We start from the raw sequence: 20,000 nt of genomic DNA on the forward strand, positions 1-20,000 counted from the left end.
ACTTAGACCGACGGCGGACTACGACGAGAACGCCTTAAGCTTCGCCAACGTTTCGCCAACTCGTGCGGGAGACTTTTTCCGCTTCGCGGCAAGTCGTCGCGCCGTGCTCTCCGCATCAACCGCGTACGCAGCGAACCGCAAACGTCGGGCGCAGCCTCCTCACCTCCCTGCGCTTTGCGCGCGAACGTTCCCTGTTCGCGCGGCAAAGCCTGGAGGAGGCACGGCCCCGCAGCGTGTTCGAGCGCCCGGTCTACGGGACACCCTGCTTACTTCGAGGGCAACAAGCGCAACGCAAGGCTGCGATCTCGCGCACTTTGCGCACGGCTGGAGAAGCTTTGCTGGCCGGCTTTCGCTCCTCGTGTTTACCGTGCGTTAAAGTTGCGCGTCCGTGGCTCTCGCAGCTCTTGCGCGCCCGGTCGCAGAGAGGAGTACGCAACCTCGACCGCACTTTCCCTGCAGGCTTCCTTCCGACTCGAAGTCCTGCGGCGGTCTCAACGAGGTGCCACATCCTCAATGCAGTCGGTCGCCCCCGTTTCGGTTGGGCTCTGGCACGACGGTCGCCACCGTCTCGCCCTTGAGTGGCCGCTGTTGGCGCTCGCTGTGAGGTGTTCAGCGTGCTGTCCGTGTTGCCGACGCGGTCAAAACGAGTCGACGGCTCACGTTCCCTTGTGCGCCGAAGGCTCTCTTGATATGTGATCCGACCCTCAGACAGACGAAGCCAAGGGAAGACCCAAGGCCGCAATGTGCGTTCAAAGAATCAGTGCTCAGTGTGTCCTGCAATTCACACCAAGTCTCGCAGCTGGCTGCGTTCTTCATCGACCCGAGAACCGAGTGATCCACCGCTTAGAGTCGTGAAAAAGTGTTTGTTCAATTCCGTACAGTCAAAACCAAACGTTTCTGGCACTCGGCCAAACAGTGGCCAAGAAGGGCGCTTTTCAGCGCACGCTTGGACTCCAAAACTCTGCCGCGCCTTTTTCGGCTGCCGCAAATCGAGCAAACGGTGTGTTTCGGACGGCGTTTCGCTTTCGCTACTTGCGAGTGCTTTCGTGGTCCACCCCTCTATAAATACTCGGGAGGCGTCGAAGCCGGTTCTCCAAGCCGGACCCGTAGGTATCGTTGTGTGCTCGCTCTCATTGGCCCGCCTAACCAGAAAATGCCTGCGGTACACCCATTTGGATAAGAGTGCACGCAGATGCGGGCCTCGACGGCTACACATTTCCTCGGGCGGCCGCCTCCCGGCCTCCGTGGAGCGCGGGATGCACGGTCCCATCGACAAGCCTCTCCCGTTTTTACCGTGGCGTCGCGGTTCACCACGGCAGGCGGGTCGGTCTCCTCCGCATAAAAAGGGGGACCCCCGCTTTTTGTTCCACGAAATCGCACAAGCTTTTTTCGCATCCACGGTTTGCCACCGCACACCAAAATGCCGATCCGGCTGCCTACTTTAGCCAACAGGTGGAGCCAGGCGCGCCGTACTTGCGCGGCACTTCCCACGTCCACCGAAGTCGGTGCCAAGGACCACTTTCGGCGCCGGAGCCGCGTACGAGCCTACTCGAGGCGGAAGAACGAAGCCAGCAAGGGCCTGGCCGCAAGTGCGTTCAATTGTCGGGACGTCCAAGTCCCTCGTTCTTCCGTGCTTCCTCTTTCGGCAAGTCGTTGCGGCACCTTCCCAAAGCGCGCAGACCCGCTAATCGCGACGAGCGCGACGTGGCCGTGCCGCCTTTCCCTCGGCAGCAAGCAAAACGCCTGGCAACGTCGACGCTCCCCTAACCGCGATCTCGCACCGTGTTTCGTGTGGCGAATTCAAAAGCCGGCCGGCGCTGCTGCAACCATTACGGTCGGTACGCATACGCCGCGGAGGGCGGGACGGTCATCGGAGCGTGCGGTTCCTCCATCGAGTACTGCGCACCTCGGCCGTCGCATCGCCGTGCCATGACCGGCCGCGCGTCAACGCGAACCGGTGCCAGCGAGATCCCTCGCCTGCAAGAACCGACCGGCAGCCTCCGTCACCCGAGGACGCGGAGGCGCTTGCCGCGGACGGCGGGACGGTATGCACTGGTGCACAGCGGACCCGTCACATCGCCAGTTCCTTGACCGACCGCCGACGCTTGTGCCGTTCCTCTCGTACTTGGCAGTCGCCGCGCGATTGTCGGGTCTCGTTCTTGCACGCTCGAACGGTCGGGAGGGCACTCGGCTGGCGTTTCGGGAACGCGCAGCCTCGCCTTCTACCGACGTAACCACGACTCGCCGTTCGCGCTCCGCCGCTCCTGTTTACAGTACTAGGCGGTCCCGCAGCGGTCGGGTCGCGCATTTCGAGCGCTTCGAGCCACGGTGCAGTGGCGGGTCGAAAGCCGACCTATGAGTGCGTTGCGCCGTTTGTACCCGCGTCCGCCACCTGGCCGACCGTCCAAGGTCGCGGTGTTGGCGTCCGCTGGGCGCAACAATTTGTCACGGGGTGCCGCTCCACATTCAGGCAGCCCCGTGGGGAAAAGCCGACCCCGCGTCCAAACGGGGTCAGCGGCAGAAAGTGTCGGGCGCAGACGCAGCTGAGGCGCTCACCCTTCACAATCCGTTAATGATCCTTCCGCAGGTTCACCTACGGAAACCTTGTTACGACTTTTACTTCCTCTAAATGATCAAGTTTGGTCATCTTTCCAACAGACCGGCGCAACCGAAAGGCCGCGCCGGACATCGGTCCGAAGACCTCACTAAATCATTCAATCGGTAGTAGCGACGGGCGGTGTGTACAAAGGGCAGGGACGTAATCAACGCGAGCTTATGACTCGCGCTTACTGGGAATTCCTCGTTCAAGGGGAACAATTGCAAGCCCCTATCCCAATCACGAAAGAAGTTCCACGGGTTACCCAGTCTTTTCAGACAGGGATAAAGACACGCTGCTTCCTTCAGTGTAGCGCGCGTGCGGCCCCGGACATCTAAGGGCATCACAGACCTGTTATTGCTCTGTTTCGTGCGGCTAGGAGCCGCTTGTCCCTCTAAGAAGGTTGTAAGGTGCTGGGAACCCCGCACCTATTTAATAGGCTAGAGTCTCGTTCGTTATCGGAATTAACCAGACAAATCGCTCCACCAACTAAGAACGGCCATGCACCACCATCCACCGAATCAAGAAAGAGCTCTCAATCTGTCAATCCTCCCAGTGTCCGGGCCGGGTAAGTTTTCCCGTGTTGAGTCAAATTAAGCCGCAGGCTCCACTCCTGGTGGTGCCCTTCCGTCAATTCCTTTAAGTTTCAGCTTTGCAACCATACTTCCCCCGGAACCCAAATACTTTGGTTTCCCGGAAGCTGCCCGCCGAGTCATTTGAGTAACTCAGGCGGATCGCTGGTTGGCATCGTTTATGGTCAGAACTAGGGCGGTATCTGATCGCCTTCGAACCTCTGACTTTCGTTCTTGATCAATGAAAACATTCTTGGCAAATGCTTTCGCAGTAGTTCGTCTTGCGACGGTCCAAGAATTTCACCTCTAGCGCCGCAATACGAATGCCCCCGTCCGTCCCTCTTAATCATTACCTCGTATTCCAAAAACCAACAGAACAGAAACGAGGTCTTGTTCTATTATTCCATGCAAGTTTATTCAGGCGACTCGCCTGCGTTGAGCACTCTAATTTTTTCAAAGTAAAAGCACCGGCCATCTCGAGGCACACAATGAAGTGCACCAAGAAAGAACCGGCATGATGTTCAGTCCGAGCCGTCGCATCGGGTAGATGCACTACTCGTCTGGAACTGAGATCCAACTACGAGCTTTTTAACCGCAGCAGCTTTAGTATACGCTATTGGAGCTGGAATTACCGCGGCTGCTGGCACCAGACTTGCCCTCCAATTGATCCTCGTTAAAGGATTTAGAGTGTACTCATTTCAATTACGGGGCCTCAAAAGAGTCCCGTATTGTTATTTTTCGTCACTACCTCCCCGTGCCGGGAGTGGGTAATTTGCGCGCCTGCTGCCTTCCTTGGATGTGGTAGCCGTTTCTCAGGCTCCCTCTCCGGAATCGAACCCTGATTCTCCGTTACCCGTAACAACCATGGTAAGCAAGTAACCTACCATCGAAAGTTGATAAGGCAGACACTTGAAAGAAACGTCGCCGGCTCGTGGCCATGCGATCAGCACAAAGTTATCCAGAGTCACCACACAATACGGGCCGAAACCCGATCGATCTTGGTCTAATAAAAGCACCCGTTACCCAAAGGGCTCCAGGCTCACTGCATGTATTAGCTCTAGAATTGCCACAGTTATCCAAGTAGGAAGAAACGATCTAAGGAACCATAACTGATTTAATGAGCCATTCGCGGTTTCGCCTTATTTCGGCATGTACTTAGACATGCATGGCTTAATCTTTGAGACAAGCATATGATTACTGGCAGGATCAACCAGGTAATCGTTCGACTGCGCGTCCGTCCTCGCCTTCGGCGGGCCGGACGCAGTCTGTGTGCGGCGGAGGCCACCTTCAGGCGCCCCAACACGCTTATTTTGCACTCCGAGATGACGGCGTTCGAGCTCGCTACGGCACAACCTTCCCGAAAGACGAGTGGGAGCCGTGCGGCAAGAAGCACGTTCATGCTCGCTCTTTTTCGTTGCATCGACTCGGTCGCGCCGTGCGGGTTGCCCAAGCCCGCTGCACTGTCGGTGGACCGGCCGGAACTAGCAACGGAGCCGAGACTGCAAAGCCGCCAGACGACGGGTCACGCCCGCGTCTTCGGCGCTTTCGCATCTGAATCGCCCGAGGACGACACGGAACACACCTCGATATCGTGGTAAAACGGCACCGTCCGACAACCAGCCCCTAACGCATCAAGCGGATGAGGCTGCAGACGACTGCCGTGGATTCCCCTGGAGCAGACCCGAGGACACGCTTGACGAGGCCGAAGCCCGCCGCATATCAGACACCCGGTCGCTTTCGCGTACGCCGCTCACGAGAACCCCCACATAATAGCAGCGATAAGTACCCAGACCTCCTTGGGCACTAATACGAGCGTACTCGAGAAAATTTCACCGCGGGTGTGCCCCGAAACGTGTGGCACGTTGAGCGTGCCACAAGTCTACGTCGCTCTCAAACCCGCCGAGGTCGTAGAATTTGCGACCCTACTCACGAAATTCCCACCGAGGATACGGCCGCAAACGTACCGCACCTTGGGTAGGCCACGAGTTTGTGCAACACTACGCTGACGGCACAGCACCGAGGTCGTGCGCGCACGCACGGGAAAATTCCGCCGCGGTTTCTGCCGAAAACGTGAGGCACCACGACTCTCCGCAAGTTCGCGTCGACTGCGAAAGACCGAAGTCGTGAACGACGTGTCCGCTACTCGCCGCCGACACGCTGGACACCAAACGTACAACGACTCGACGGCGTCGTAGAGGCCCACGACGCGGTTTTCCTTAACGACGTCTCGGCGTGGCACCGACAGGTTAGAACGGCCGACCAACGTTCCCTGTCCGCCGTTCGGCTCAGTCGAAGGGCTCGGCGACTTCGGCAACGCTGCGAAGCCGCACGGTGACGCACGCCATGTCCCCATTTTTTTTTTTTTTTCTTTCTGCGTCTGCCGGGGTGCCCCTATAATAGCAGCGATAAGCACCCAGACCGCCGTGGGTCGCTCGCCCCGGCTGACGTGGTTTTTCGTACTCCTGCGGCGGTCGCCGTCAAGCACGTCCAAATACGCTACTTTCGTGGGCGCATTCACGCTCTTTCGCTTCGCCGGAGTGCCAGCACTCACTCTGCCAAAAACGGCGAACATCCGAGCGGCGGTTCCCACTTTTGCGTCGGCGTCGCAAACCCCGCCCCGGCAGACGAGGTTTGCCGTACTCGTGCGACGGTGGCCGGCGGGCACGTCGAAAGACGCCGATATCGTGCGCGAATTGGCGCACCTTGGCTTCACCGGAGTGCCGCCACTGACTCCTCCAAAAACGGCGAAGATCCGAGCGGCGCTTCCCACTTTCGCATCGGCGTCCCGAACTCCGCCCCGGCTGACGCGGTTTACCGTACTCGTGCGACGGTCGCCGGCGAGCACGTGGAAAGACGCCGATATCGTGCCCGAATCGGCTCCGTTCGGCTTCGCCGGAGTGCCAGCACTGGCTCGGCGAAAGACGACGAACATCCGAGCGACGGTTCTCACTATTGCGTACGCGTCGCAAACCCCGCCCCGGCAGACGCACTTTGCCGTACTCGTGCGACGGTCGCCGGCGAGCACGTAGAAAGACGCCGATATCGTGCCGGAATCGGCCCCGTTTGGCTTCGCCGGAGTGCCAGCACTCACTCGGCCACAAACGGCGAACATCCGAGCGGCGGTTCCCACTTAGCCGTCGGCGTCCCGAACTCCGCCCCGGCAGACGCGGTTGCCGAGCTCGTGCGACTAGCGACCGCGAAGCCGTCTCGCGACGCCGCTTTCGTGCGCGGCTCCCACTGCGACCTGGGTCACCCGAGGTCGACGAGCAAGAAAGAATGTCGAAAAAAAATTTTTTTTTTTTTTGCGTCTGCCGGGGTGCCCCTATAATAGCAGCGATAAGCACCCAGACCGCCATGGGTCGCTCGCCCCGGCTGACGTGGTTTTTCGTTTTCCTGCGGTGGTCGTCGTCAAGCACGTCCAAACACGCCACTTTCGTGGGCGCATTCGCGCTCTTTCGCTTCGCCGGAGTGCCAGCACTCACTCTGCCAAAAACGGCGAACATCCTAGTGGCGGTTCCCACTTTTGCGTCGGCGTCGCCAACCCCGCCCCGGCATACGCGGTTTGCCGTACTCGTGCGGCGGTGGCCGGCGGGCACGTCGAAAGACACCGATATCGTGCGCGAGTCGATGCTTCTTGGTCTCGCAGGAGGGCCGCCACTCACTCCTGCAAAAACGGCGAAGATCCGAGCGGCGCTTCCCACTTTTTCGTCGGCATCGCAAACCTCGCCCCGGCAGACGCGCTTTGCCGTACTCGTGCGACGGTCGCCGGCGAGCACGTCGAAATACGCCGATATCGTGCCCGAATCGGCCCCGTTTCGCTTCGCCGGAGTGCCAGCACTCACTCGGCCAAAAACGGCGAACATCCGAGCAGCGGTACCCACTTAGCCGTCGGCATCCCGAACTCCGCGCCGGCTGACGCGGTTGCCGAGCTCGTGCGACTAGCGACCGCGAACGCGTCTCGCGACGCCGCTTTCGTGCGCGGCTCCCATTGCGACCTGGGTTACCCGAGCTCGACCAGCAAAAAAGAAGGTCGAAAAAAAATTTTTTTTTTCTGCGTCTGCCGGGGTGCCCCTATAATAGCAGCGATAAGCACCCAGACCGCCGTGGGTCGCTCGCCCCGGCTGACGTGGTTTTTCGTACTCCTGCAGCGGTCGCCGTCAAGCACGTCCAAATACGCCACTTTCGTGGGCGCTTTCGCGCTCTTTCGCGTCGCCGGTGTGCCAGCACTCACTCTGCCAAAAACGGCGAACATCCTAGTGGCGGTTCCCACTTTTGCGTCGGCGTCGCCAACCCCGCCCCGGCATACGCGGTTTGCCGTACTCGTGCGGCGGTGGCCGGCGGGCACGTCGAAAGACACCGATATCGTGCGCGAGTCGATGCTTCTTGGTCTCGCAGGAGGGCCGCCACTCACTCCTGCAAAAACGGCGAAGATCCGAGCGGCGCTTCCCACTTTTTCGTCGGCATCGCAAACCTCGCCCCGGCAGACGCGCTTTGCCGTACTCGTGCGACGGTCGCCGGCGAGCACGTCGAAATACGCCGATATCGTGCCCGAATCGGCCCCGTTTCGCTTCGCCGGAGTGCCAGCACTCACTCGGCCAAAAACGGCGAACATCCGAGCAGCGGTACCCACTTAGCCGTCGGCATCCCGAACTCCGCGCCGGCTGACGCGGTTGCCGAGCTCGTGCGACTAGCGACCGCGAACGCGTCTCGCGACGCCGCTTTCGTGCGCGGCTCCCATTGCGACCTGGGTTACCCGAGCTCGACCAGCAAAAAAGAAGGTCGAAAAAAAATTTTTTTTTTCTGCGTCTGCCGGGGTGCCCCTATAATAGCAGCGATAAGCACCCAGACCGCCGTGGGTCGCTCGCCCCGGCTGACGTGGTTTTTCGTACTCCTGCAGCGGTCGCCGTCAAGCACGTCCAAATACGCCACTTTCGTGGGCGCTTTCGCGCTCTTTCGCGTCGCCGGTGTGCCAGCACTCACTCTGCCAAAAACGGCCAACATCCGAGCGGCGGTTCCCACTTTTGCGTCGGCGTCGTAAACCCCGCCCCGGCAGACGCGGTTTGCCCTACTCGTTCGACGGTCGCCGGCGAGCGCGTCGAAAGACGCCGATATCGTGCGCTAATTGGCGCTCCTTGGCTTCTCCGGAGTGCCGCCACTCACTCCTCCAAAAACGGCGAAGATCCGAGCGGCGTTCTCCACTTTCGCATCGGCGTCCCGAACTCCGCCCGGGCTGACGCGGTTTACCGTACTCGTGCGACGGTCGCCGCCGGGCACGTCGAAAGACGCCGATATCGTGCCGTAATCGGCCCCGTTTGGCTTCGCCCGAGTGCCAGCACTCACTCGGCCAAAAACGGCGAACATCCGAGCAGCGTTTCCCACTTTCGCATCGGCGTCCCGAAGCCCGCCCCGGCAGACGCGGTTTGCCCTACTCGAGCGACGGTCGCCGGCGATCACGTCGAAAGGCGCCGAATTCGTGCACGAATCGATGCTTCTTGGTCTCGCAGGAGGGCCGCCACTCACTCCTGCAAAAACGGCGAAGATCCGAGTTGCGCTTCCCACTTTTTCGTCGGCGTCCCGAACTACGCCCCGGCTGACGCGGTTTACCGTACTCGTGCGACGGTCGCCGGCGGGCACTTCAAAATACGCCGATTTCGTGGGCGCATTCACGCTGTTTCGCTTCCCCGGAGTGCCAACACTCACTCTGCCGAAAGCGGCGATCATCCGAGCGGCGGTTCCCACTTTTGCGTCGGCTTCGCAAACGGCGCCCCGGCAGACGCGCTCGTGCGACGTACTCGTGCGACGGTCGCCGGCGAGCACGTCGAAAGACGCCGATATCGTGCTCGAATCGACCCCGTTTCGCTTCGCCGGAGTGCTGCCAGTCACGGCGCAGAAAACGGCGAACAAGTGTTTTTTTTTTTTTTTCCTAGAATTTGTGTTATAGAAGGCACATTTGATATCGGACGATAATTTTCAACTTTATCACGCGCACCGATTTTCGTGTAGAGGTTTGCAAGTTTATGGGAATTTCTCCACTTGGAATAATGCGATTTAGTAGTACTACGAGAACTTCATGGATGTACTCAAGGGTACGGGGCAAGTCAGTTACGTCAACACCTGCAGATTTTTTACACTTCAAACTGAAAATTGTTGGTTGTGAGTCCTCGTGTGATATTAAAGGCCGATTCGCTAACACATAGAACAAAGAAAGAAAGGAAGAAAAAACGCCCGCGCTCGCTCAAGAAACCTGGGTTCGCAACAAGTGGCAACAACAAGCAACCGAGCGAGTGCGCCAAAACCCGTGGCGGCCGAACAAACGCGAAGTCCCAACCGCGTCAGCCGGGGCGGCACGGGACAGGAAAAATCACTTCAGCCGGGGCGGCGGGGCACCGAATAAACCTCGTCACCTCGTCGCAGGATAAAAGAGGAAACAAAAAGTCTAAACAGCGTCTGCTGGAGCGAATGCGTAATAAAACAACAACAACAACAAAAAAAAAACACCCGCGCTCAAGAAGTCTGCAATCCTCACAAAAGGCGACTGTGACCGAGCAGCGTCAGCCGGGGCCGTGCGGAAACGGAAAAACCGCGACTACCGGGGCGTCGAGGCACCGAAAAATCCACTTCAGCCGCGGCGAAAAAAAAAAACAAAAAGAAAGACGGAGGGGGGGGGGGGAACCACGTCTGCCGGGGCGAAGGAAAAAAAAAACGCGTCTGCCGGGGCGAGCCCGGGTGCGGCACCACCGGGAAAACTGTGGCAAACAGACATGGCGATCGAGTGAGTGGGCCGCCAGCCAGGCTCAGCCAAAAAGTGCAAAGTCCGAACTGCGTCAGCCGGGGCGGCAAAAACCGCGTCAGCCGGGGCGGCGCAAAAAACCGCGTCTGCCGGGGCGGCACGAAACCGCGTCAGCCGGGGCGGGGCGAAAACTGCGTCAGCCGGGGCGAAAAGAAAAAAAAAAACGCGTCTGCCGGGGCAAGCCCGGGTGCGGCACCACCGGGAAAACTGTGGCAAACAGACATGGCGATCGAGTGAGTGGGCCGCCAGCCAGGCACAGCCGAAAAGTGCAAAGTCCGAACCGTGTCAGCCGGGGCGACGCAAAAACCGCGTCAGCCGGGGCGGCGCGAAAACCGCGTCAGCCGGGGCGGCACGAAACCGCGTCAGCCGGGGCGGCGCGAAAACTGCGTCAGCCGGGGCGGCGCGAAAACCTCGTCAGCCGGGGCGAGCGAAAAGGGGGGGGGGGGAACCACGTCTGCCGGGGCGAAAGAAAAAAAAAACGCGTCTGCCGGGGCGAGCCCGGGTGCGGCACCACCGGGAAGACTGTGGCAAACAGACATGGCGATCGAGTGAGTGGGCCGCCAGCCAGGCTCAGCCCAAAAAGTGCCAAGTCCGAACTGCGTCAGCCGGGGCGGCAAAAACCGCGTCAGCCGGGGCGGCGCGAAAACCGCGTCTGCCGGGGCGGCGCGAAAACTGCGTCAGCCGGGGCGAGCCCGGGTGCGGCACCACCGGGAAAACTGTGGCTAACAGACATGGCGATCGAGTGAGTGGGCCACCAGCCAGGCTCAGCCAAAAAGTGCCAAGTCCGAACTGCGTCAGCCGGGGCGGCAAAAACCGCGTCAGCCGGGGCGGCGCAAAAAAACCGCGTCTGCCGGGGCGGCACGAAACCGCGTCAGCCGGGGCGGCGCGAAAACTGCGTCAGCCGGGGCGAAAGAAAAAAAAAAACGCGTCTGCCGGGGCGAGCCCGGGTGCGGCACCACCGGGAAAACTGTGGCAAACAGACATGGCGATCGAGTGAGTGGGCCGCCAGCCAGGCACAGCCGAAAAGTGCTAAGTCCGAACTGCGTCTGCCGGGGCGGCACGAAACCGCGTCAGCCGGGGCGGCGCGAAAACCGCGTCTGCCGGGGCGGCACGAAACCGCGTCAGCCGGGGCGGCGCGAAAACTGCGTCAGCCGGGGCGAGCCCGGGTGCGGCACCACCGGGAAAACTGTGGCAAACAGACATGGCGATCGAGTGAGTGGGCCGCCAGCCAGGCACAGCCGAAAAGTGCTAAGTCCGAACTGCGTCTGCCGGGGCGGCACGAAACCGCGTCAGCCGGGGCGGCGCGAAAACCGCGTCTGCCGGGGCGGCACGAAACCGCGTCAGCCGGGGCGGCGCGAAAACTGCGTCAGCCGGGGCGAGCCCGGGTGCGGCACCACCGGGAAAACTGTGGCAAACAGACATGGCGATCGAGTGAGTGGGCCGCCAGCCAGGCACAGCCGAAAAGTGCTAAGTCCGAACTGCGTCAGCCGGGGCGGCAAAAACCGCGTCAGCCGGGGCGGCGCAAAAAACCGCGTCTGCCGGGGCGGCACGAAACCGCGTCAGCCGGGGCGGCGCGAAAACTGCGTCAGCCGGGGCGAAAGAAAAAAAAAAAAACGCGTCTGCCGGGGCGAGCCCGGGTGCGGCACCACCGGGAAAACTGTGGCAAACAGACATGGCGATCGAGTGAGTGGGCCGCCAGCCAGGCACAGCCGAAAAGTGCTAAGTCCGAACTGCGTCTGCCGGGGCGGCACGAAACCGCGTCAGCCGGGGCGGCGCGAAAACCGCGTCTGCCGGGGCGGCACGAAACCGCGTCAGCCGGGGCGGCGCGAAAACTGCGTCAGCCGGGGCGAGCCCGGGTGCGGCACCACCGGGAAAACTGTGGCAAACAGACATGGCGATCGAGTGAGTGGGCCGCCAGCCAGGCACAGCCGAAAAGTGCTAAGTCCGAACTGCGTCTGCCGGGGCGGCACGAAACCGCGTCAGCCGGGGCGGCGCGAAAACCGCGTCTGCCGGGGCGGCGCGAAAACTGCGTCAGCCGGGGCGAGCCCGGGTGCGGCACCACCGGGAAAACTGTGGCAAACAGACATGGCGATCGAGTGAGTGGGCCGCCAGCCAGGCACAGCCGAAAAGTGCAAAGTCCGAACCGTGTCAGCCGGGGCGACGCAAAAACCGCGTCAGCCGGGGCGGCGCGAAAACCGCGTCAGCCGGGGCGGCACGAAACCGCGTCAGCCGGGGCGGCGCGAAAACTGCGTCAGCCGGGGCGGCGCGAAAACCTCGTCAGCCGGGGCGAGCGAAAAGGGGGGGGGGGGGAACCACGTCTGCCGGGGCGAAAGAAAAAAAAAACGCGTCTGCCGGGGCGAGCCCGGGTGCGGCACCACCGGGAAGACTGTGGCAAACAGACATGGCGATCGAGTGAGTGGGCCGCCAGCCAGGCTCAGCCCAAAAAGTGCCAAGTCCGAACTGCGTCAGCCGGGGCGGCAAAAACCGCGTCAGCCGGGGCGGCGCGAAAACCGCGTCTGCCGGGGCGGCGCGAAAACTGCGTCAGCCGGGGCGAGCCCGGGTGCGGCACCACCGGGAAAACTGTGGCTAACAGACATGGCGATCGAGTGAGTGGGCCACCAGCCAGGCTCAGCCAAAAAGTGCCAAGTCCGAACTGCGTCAGCCGGGGCGGCAAAAACCGCGTCAGCCGGGGCGGCGCAAAAAAACCGCGTCTGCCGGGGCGGCACGAAACCGCGTCAGCCGGGGCGGCGCGAAAACTGCGTCAGCCGGGGCGAAAGAAAAAAAAAAACGCGTCTGCCGGGGCGAGCCCGGGTGCGGCACCACCGGGAAAACTGTGGCAAACAGACATGGCGATCGAGTGAGTGGGCCGCCAGCCAGGCACAGCCGAAAAGTGCTAAGTCCGAACTGCGTCTGCCGGGGCGGCACGAAACCGCGTCAGCCGGGGCGGCGCGAAAACCGCGTCTGCCGGGGCGGCACGAAACCGCGTCAGCCGGGGCGGCGCGAAAACTGCGTCAGCCGGGGCGAGCCCGGGTGCGGCACCACCGGGAAAACTGTGGCAAACAGACATGGCGATCGAGTGAGTGGGCCGCCAGCCAGGCACAGCCGAAAAGTGCTAAGTCCGAACTGCGTCTGCCGGGGCGGCACGAAACCGCGTCAGCCGGGGCGGCGCGAAAACCGCGTCTGCCGGGGCGGCACGAAACCGCGTCAGCCGGGGCGGCGCGAAAACTGCGTCAGCCGGGGCGAGCCCGGGTGCGGCACCACCGGGAAAACTGTGGCAAACAGACATGGCGATCGAGTGAGTGGGCCGCCAGCCAGGCACAGCCGAAAAGTGCTAAGTCCGAACTGCGTCAGCCGGGGCGGCAAAAACCGCGTCAGCCGGGGCGGCGCAAAAAACCGCGTCTGCCGGGGCGGCACGAAACCGCGTCAGCCGGGGCGGCGCGAAAACTGCGTCAGCCGGGGCGAAAGAAAAAAAAAAACGCGTCTGCCGGGGCGAGCCCGGGTGCGGCACCACCGGGAAAACTGTGGCAAACAGACATGGCGATCGAGTGAGTGGGCCGCCAGCCAGGCACAGCCGAAAAGTGCTAAGTCCGAACTGCGTCTGCCGGGGCGGCACGAAACCGCGTCAGCCGGGGCGGCGCGAAAACCGCGTCTGCCGGGGCGGCACGAAACCGCGTCAGCCGGGGCGGCGCGAAAACTGCGTCAGCCGGGGCGAGCCCGGGTGCGGCACCACCGGGAAAACTGTGGCAAACAGACATGGCGATTGAGTGAGTGGGCCGCCAGCCAGGCACAGCCGAAAAGTGCTAAGTCCGAACTGCGTCTGCCGGGGCGGCACGAAACCGCGTCAGCCGGGGCGGCGCGAAAACCGCGTCTGCCGGGGCGGCACGAAACCGCGTCAGCCGGGGCGGCGCGAAAACTGCGTCAGCCGGGGCGAGCCCGGGTGCGGCACCACCGGGAAAACTGTGGCAAACAGACATGGCGATCGAGTGAGTGGGCCGCCAGCCAGGCACAGCCGAAAAGTGCTAAGTCCGAACTGCGTCTGCCGGGGCGGCACGAAACCGCGTCAGCCGGGGCGGCGCGAAAACCGCGTCTGCCGGGGCGGCACGAAACCGCGTCAGCCGGGGCGGCGCGAAAACTGCGTCAGCCGGGGCGAAAGAAAAAAAAAAACGCGTCTGCCGGGGCGAGCCCGGGTGCGGCACCACCGGGAAAACTGTGGCAAACAGACATGGCGATCGAGTGAGTGGGCCGCCAGCCAGGCACAGCCGAAAAGTGCTAAGTCCGAACTGCGTCTGCCGGGGCGGCACGAAACCGCGTCAGCCGGGGCGGCGCGAAAACCGCGTCTGCCGGGGCGGCACGAAACCGCGTCAGCCGGGGCGGCGCGAAAACTGCGTCAGCCGGGGCGAGCCCGGGTGCGGCACCACCGGGAAAACTGTGGCAAACAGACATGGCGATTGAGTGAGTGGGCCGCCAGCCAGGCACAGCCGAAAAGTGCTAAGTCCGAACTGCGTCTGCCGGGGCGGCACGAAACCGCGTCAGCCGGGGCGGCGCGAAAACCGCGTCTGCCGGGGCGGCACGAAACCGCGTCAGCCGGGGCGGCGCGAAAACTGCGTCAGCCGGGGCGAGCCCGGGTGCGGCACCACCGGGAAAACTGTGGCAAACAGACATGGCGATCGAGTGAGTGGGCCGCCAGCCAGGCACAGCCGAAAAGTGCTAAGTCCGAACTGCGTCTGCCGGGGCGGCACGAAACCGCGTCAGCCGGGGCGGCGCGAAAACCGCGTCTGCCGGGGCGGCACGAAACCGCGTCAGCCGGGGCGGCGCGAAAACTGCGTCAGCCGGGGCGAGCCCGGGTGCGGCACCACCGGGAAAACTGTGGCAAACAGACATGGCGATCGAGTGAGTGGGCCGCCAGCCAGGCACAGCCGAAAAGTGCAAAGTCCGAACCGTGTCAGCCGGGGCGACGCAAAAACCGCGTCAGCCGGGGCGGCGCGAAAACCGCGTCTGCCGGGGCGGCACGAAACCGCGTCAGCCGGGGCGGCGCGAAAACTGCGTCAGCCGGGGCGAGCCCGGGTGCGGCACCACCGGGAAAACTGTGGCAAACAGACATGGCGATCGAGTGAGTGGGCCGCCAGCCAGGCACAGCCGAAAAGTGCTAAGTCCGAACTGCGTCAGCCGGGGCGGCAAAAACCGCGTCAGCCGGGGCGGCGCAAAAACCGCGTCTGCCGGGGCGAAATAAAAAAAAAAAACAAAGAAAAAAGCCCGCGCTTAATCAAAAGAAAACAAAGAAAAAAGCTTGCGCTTAATCAAAAGAAAACAAACAAAAAAAGTTCGCGCTTAAGCCTGGCGGTGGAACCACCGGGGCAAACAGACCTGGCGATCGAGTGAGTGGGCCGCCAGCCGGGGTGAGCCAAAAAGTGCAAAGTCCGAACCGCGTCAGCCGGGGCGACGCAAAAACCGCGTCAGCCGGGGCGGCGCGAAAACCGCGTCAGCCGGGGCGGCGCGAAAACCGCGTCAGCCGGGGCGGCGCGAAAACTGCGTCAGCCGGGGCGAGCCCGGGTGCGGCACCACCGGGAAAACTGTGGCAAACAGACATGGCGATCGAGTGAGTGGGCCGCCAGCCAGGCACAGCCGAAAAGTGCTAAGTCCGAACTGCGTCAGCCGGGGCGGCAAAAACCGCGTCAGCCGGGGCGGCGCAAAAAACCGCGTCTGCCGGGGCGGCACGAAACCGCGTCAGCCGGGGCGGCGCGAAAACTGCGTCAGCCGGGGCGAAAGAAAAAAAAAAAACGCGTCTGCCGGGGCGAGCCCGGGTGCGGCACCACCGGGAAAACTGTGGCAAACAGACATGGCGATCGAGTGAGTGGGCCGCCAGCCAGGCACAGCCGAAAAGTGCTAAGTCCGAACTGCGTCTGCCGGGGCGGCACGAAACCGCGTCAGCCGGGGCGGCGCGAAAACCGCGTCTGCCGGGGCGGCACGAAACCGCGTCAGCCGGGGCGGCGCGAAAACTGCGTCAGCCGGGGCGAGCCCGGGTGCGGCACCACCGGGAAAACTGTGGCAAACAGACATGGCGATCGAGTGAGTGGGCCGCCAGCCAGGCACAGCCGAAAAGTGCTAAGTCCGAACTGCGTCTGCCGGGGCGGCACGAAACCGCGTCAGCCGGGGCGGCGCGAAAACCGCGTCTGCCGGGGCGGCGCGAAAACTGCGTCAGCCGGGGCGAGCCCGGGTGCGGCACCACCGGGAAAACTGTGGCAAACAGACATGGCGATCGAGTGAGTGGGCCGCCAGCCAGGCACAGCCGAAAAGTGCAAAGTCCGAACCGTGTCAGCCGGGGCGACGCAAAAACCGCGTCAGCCGGGGCGGCGCGAAAACCGCGTCAGCCGGGGCGGCACGAAACCGCGTCAGCCGGGGCGGCGCGAAAACTGCGTCAGCCGGGGCGGCGCGAAAACCTCGTCAGCCGGGGCGAGCGAAAAGGGGGGGGGGGGAACCACGTCTGCCGGGGCGAAAGAAAAAAAAAACGCGTCTGCCGGGGCGAGCCCGGGTGCGGCACCACCGGGAAGACTGTGGCAAACAGACATGGCGATCGAGTGAGTGGGCCGCCAGCCAGGCTCAGCCCAAAAAGTGCCAAGTCCGAACTGCGTCAGCCGGGGCGGCAAAAACCGCGTCAGCCGGGGCGGCGCGAAAACCGCGTCTGCCGGGGCGGCGCGAAAACTGCGTCAGCCGGGGCGAGCCCGGGTGCGGCACCACCGGGAAAACTGTGGCTAACAGACATGGCGATCGAGTGAGTGGGCCACCAGCCAGGCTCAGCCAAAAAGTGCCAAGTCCGAACTGCGTCAGCCGGGGCGGCAAAAACCGCGTCAGCCGGGGCGGCGCAAAAAAACCGCGTCTGCCGGGGCGGCACGAAACCGCGTCAGCCGGGGCGGCGCGAAAACTGCGTCAGCCGGGGCGAAAGAAAAAAAAAAACGCGTCTGCCGGGGCGAGCCCGGGTGCGGCACCACCGGGAAAACTGTGGCAAACAGACATGGCGATCGAGTGAGTGGGCCGCCAGCCAGGCACAGCCGAAAAGTGCTAAGTCCGAACTGCGTCTGCCGGGGCGGCACGAAACCGCGTCAGCCGGGGCGGCGCGAAAACCGCGTCTGCCGGGGCGGCACGAAACCGCGTCAGCCGGGGCGGCGCGAAAACTGCGTCAGCCGGGGCGAGCCCGGGTGCGGCACCACCGGGAAAACTGTGGCAAACAGACATGGCGATCGAGTGAGTGGGCCGCCAGCCAGGCACAGCCGAAAAGTGCTAAGTCCGAACTGCGTCTGCCGGGGCGGCACGAAACCGCGTCAGCCGGGGCGGCGCGAAAACCGCGTCTGCCGGGGCGGCACGAAACCGCGTCAGCCGGGGCGGCGCGAAAACTGCGTCAGCCGGGGCGAGCCCGGGTGCGGCACCACCGGGAAAACTGTGGCAAACAGACATGGCGATCGAGTGAGTGGGCCGCCAGCCAGGCACAGCCGAAAAGTGCTAAGTCCGAACTGCGTCAGCCGGGGCGGCAAAAACCGCGTCAGCCGGGGCGGCGCAAAAAACCGCGTCTGCCGGGGCGGCACGAAACCGCGTCAGCCGGGGCGGCGCGAAAACTGCGTCAGCCGGGGCGAAAGAAAAAAAAAAACGCGTCTGCCGGGGCGAGCCCGGGTGCGGCACCACCGGGAAAACTGTGGCAAACAGACATGGCGATCGAGTGAGTGGGCCGCCAGCCAGGCACAGCCGAAAAGTGCTAAGTCCGAACTGCGTCTGCCGGGGCGGCACGAAACCGCGTCAGCCGGGGCGGCGCGAAAACCGCGTCTGCCGGGGCGGCACGAAACCGCGTCAGCCGGGGCGGCGCGAAAACTGCGTCAGCCGGGGCGAGCCCGGGTGCGGCACCACCGGGAAAACTGTGGCAAACAGACATGGCGATTGAGTGAGTGGGCCGCCAGCCAGGCACAGCCGAAAAGTGCTAAGTCCGAACTGCGTCTGCCGGGGCGGCACGAAACCGCGTCAGCCGGGGCGGCGCGAAAACCGCGTCTGCCGGGGCGGCACGAAACCGCGTCAGCCGGGGCGGCGCGAAAACTGCGTCAGCCGGGGCGAGCCCGGGTGCGGCACCACCGGGAAAACTGTGGCAAACAGACATGGCGATCGAGTGAGTGGGCCGCCAGCCAGGCACAGCCGAAAAGTGCTAAGTCCGAACTGCGTCTGCCGGGGCGGCACGAAACCGCGTCAGCCGGGGCGGCGCGAAAACCGCGTCTGCCGGGGCGGCACGAAACCGCGTCAGCCGGGGCGGCGCGAAAACTGCGTCAGCCGGGGCGAAAGAAAAAAAAAAACGCGTCTGCCGGGGCGAGCCCGGGTGCGGCACCACCGGGAAAACTGTGGCAAACAGACATGGCGATCGAGTGAGTGGGCCGCCAGCCAGGCACAGCCGAAAAGTGCTAAGTCCGAACTGCGTCTGCCGGGGCGGCACGAAACCGCGTCAGCCGGGGCGGCGCGAAAACCGCGTCTGCCGGGGCGGCACGAAACCGCGTCAGCCGGGGCGGCGCGAAAACTGCGTCAGCCGGGGCGAGCCCGGGTGCGGCACCACCGGGAAAACTGTGGCAAACAGACATGGCGATTGAGTGAGTGGGCCGCCAGCCAGGCACAGCCGAAAAGTGCTAAGTCCGAACTGCGTCTGCCGGGGCGGCACGAAACCGCGTCAGCCGGGGCGGCGCGAAAACCGCGTCTGCCGGGGCGGCACGAAACCGCGTCAGCCGGGGCGGCGCGAAAACTGCGTCAGCCGGGGCGAGCCCGGGTGCGGCACCACCGGGAAAACTGTGGCAAACAGACATGGCGATCGAGTGAGTGGGCCGCCAGCCAGGCACAGCCGAAAAGTGCTAAGTCCGAACTGCGTCTGCCGGGGCGGCACGAAACCGCGTCAGCCGGGGCGGCGCGAAAACCGCGTCTGCCGGGGCGGCACGAAACCGCGTCAGCCGGGGCGGCGCGAAAACTGCGTCAGCCGGGGCGAGCCCGGGTGCGGCACCACCGGGAAAACTGTGGCAAACAGACATGGCGATCGAGTGAGTGGGCCGCCAGCCAGGCACAGCCGAAAAGTGCAAAGTCCGAACCGTGTCAGCCGGGGCGACGCAAAAACCGCGTCAGCCGGGGCGGCGCGAAAACCGCGTCTGCCGGGGCGGCACGAAACCGCGTCAGCCGGGGCGGCGCGAAAACTGCGTCAGCCGGGGCGAGCCCGGGTGCGGCACCACCGGGAAAACTGTGGCAAACAGACATGGCGATCGAGTGAGTGGGCCGCCAGCCAGGCACAGCCGAAAAGTGCTAAGTCCGAACTGCGTCAGCCGGGGCGGCAAAAACCGCGTCAGCCGGGGCGGCGCAAAAACCGCGTCTGCCGGGGCGAAATAAAAAAAAAAAACAAAGAAAAAAGCCCGCGCTTAATCAAAAGAAAACAAAGAAAAAAGCTTGCGCTTAATCAAAAGAAAACAAACAAAAAAAGTTCGCGCTTAAGCCTGGCGGTGGAACCACCGGGGCAAACAGACCTGGCGATCGAGTGAGTGGGCCGCCAGCCGGGGTGAGCCAAAAAGTGCAAAGTCCGAACCGCGTCAGCCGGGGCGACGCAAAAACCGCGTCAGCCGGGGCGGCGCGAAAACCGCGTCAGCCGGGGCGGCGCGAAAACCGCGTCAGCCGGGGCGGCGCAAAAACCGCGTCAGCCGGGGCGGCGCAAAAACTGCGTCAGCCGGGGCGGCACGGAAAAACGAAAACCGCGTCAGCCGGGGCGACATCAAAATGAGGAAAAAAAAAAAAAAACTGCCTTAGGACACCTGCGTACACTTTCATGCGTTTGGGCATATCTCTCTGTAACACGCGCGCCCCTCGTTACGCGCGGCACTCTGTTTTCTCCGACACCCATATTTCGGCGGCATGTGGCACGCGCGCCCGTCCCTACGCACGGCACACCGCAGTGCTTTCTCGATATTTTTCTTTTCCTCCAACACCGTCATCTATAGGCTTTTAGTGACCTGTTGCTCGTGGCACAAGTTCGCTTGCTCTGACA

The 20,000-nt window shown here is 63.3% G+C and overlaps 2 non-coding genes across 2 annotated transcripts; both read right to left on the bottom strand.

Moving 5' to 3' along the window:
• Positions 1 to 698: 698 nt before the first annotated feature.
• Positions 699 to 851, bottom strand: LOC142793611 (5.8S ribosomal RNA). The gene has a single exon (XR_012891679.1). It is a non-coding gene; the product is annotated as a 5.8S ribosomal RNA (ribosomal RNA).
• Positions 852 to 2,570: 1,719 nt separating this feature from the next.
• On the bottom strand, positions 2,571 to 4,385 carry LOC142793601 (small subunit ribosomal RNA). Its single transcript, XR_012891674.1, has one exon. It is a non-coding gene; the product is annotated as a small subunit ribosomal RNA (ribosomal RNA).
• Between the last annotated feature and the right edge of the window lie 15,615 nt (positions 4,386 to 20,000).

This window comes from Rhipicephalus microplus, unplaced genomic scaffold (assembly GCF_043290135.1).
Source record: "Rhipicephalus microplus isolate Deutch F79 unplaced genomic scaffold, USDA_Rmic scaffold_312, whole genome shotgun sequence".
Taxonomy (NCBI): Eukaryota; Metazoa; Arthropoda; class Arachnida; order Ixodida; family Ixodidae; genus Rhipicephalus; species Rhipicephalus microplus.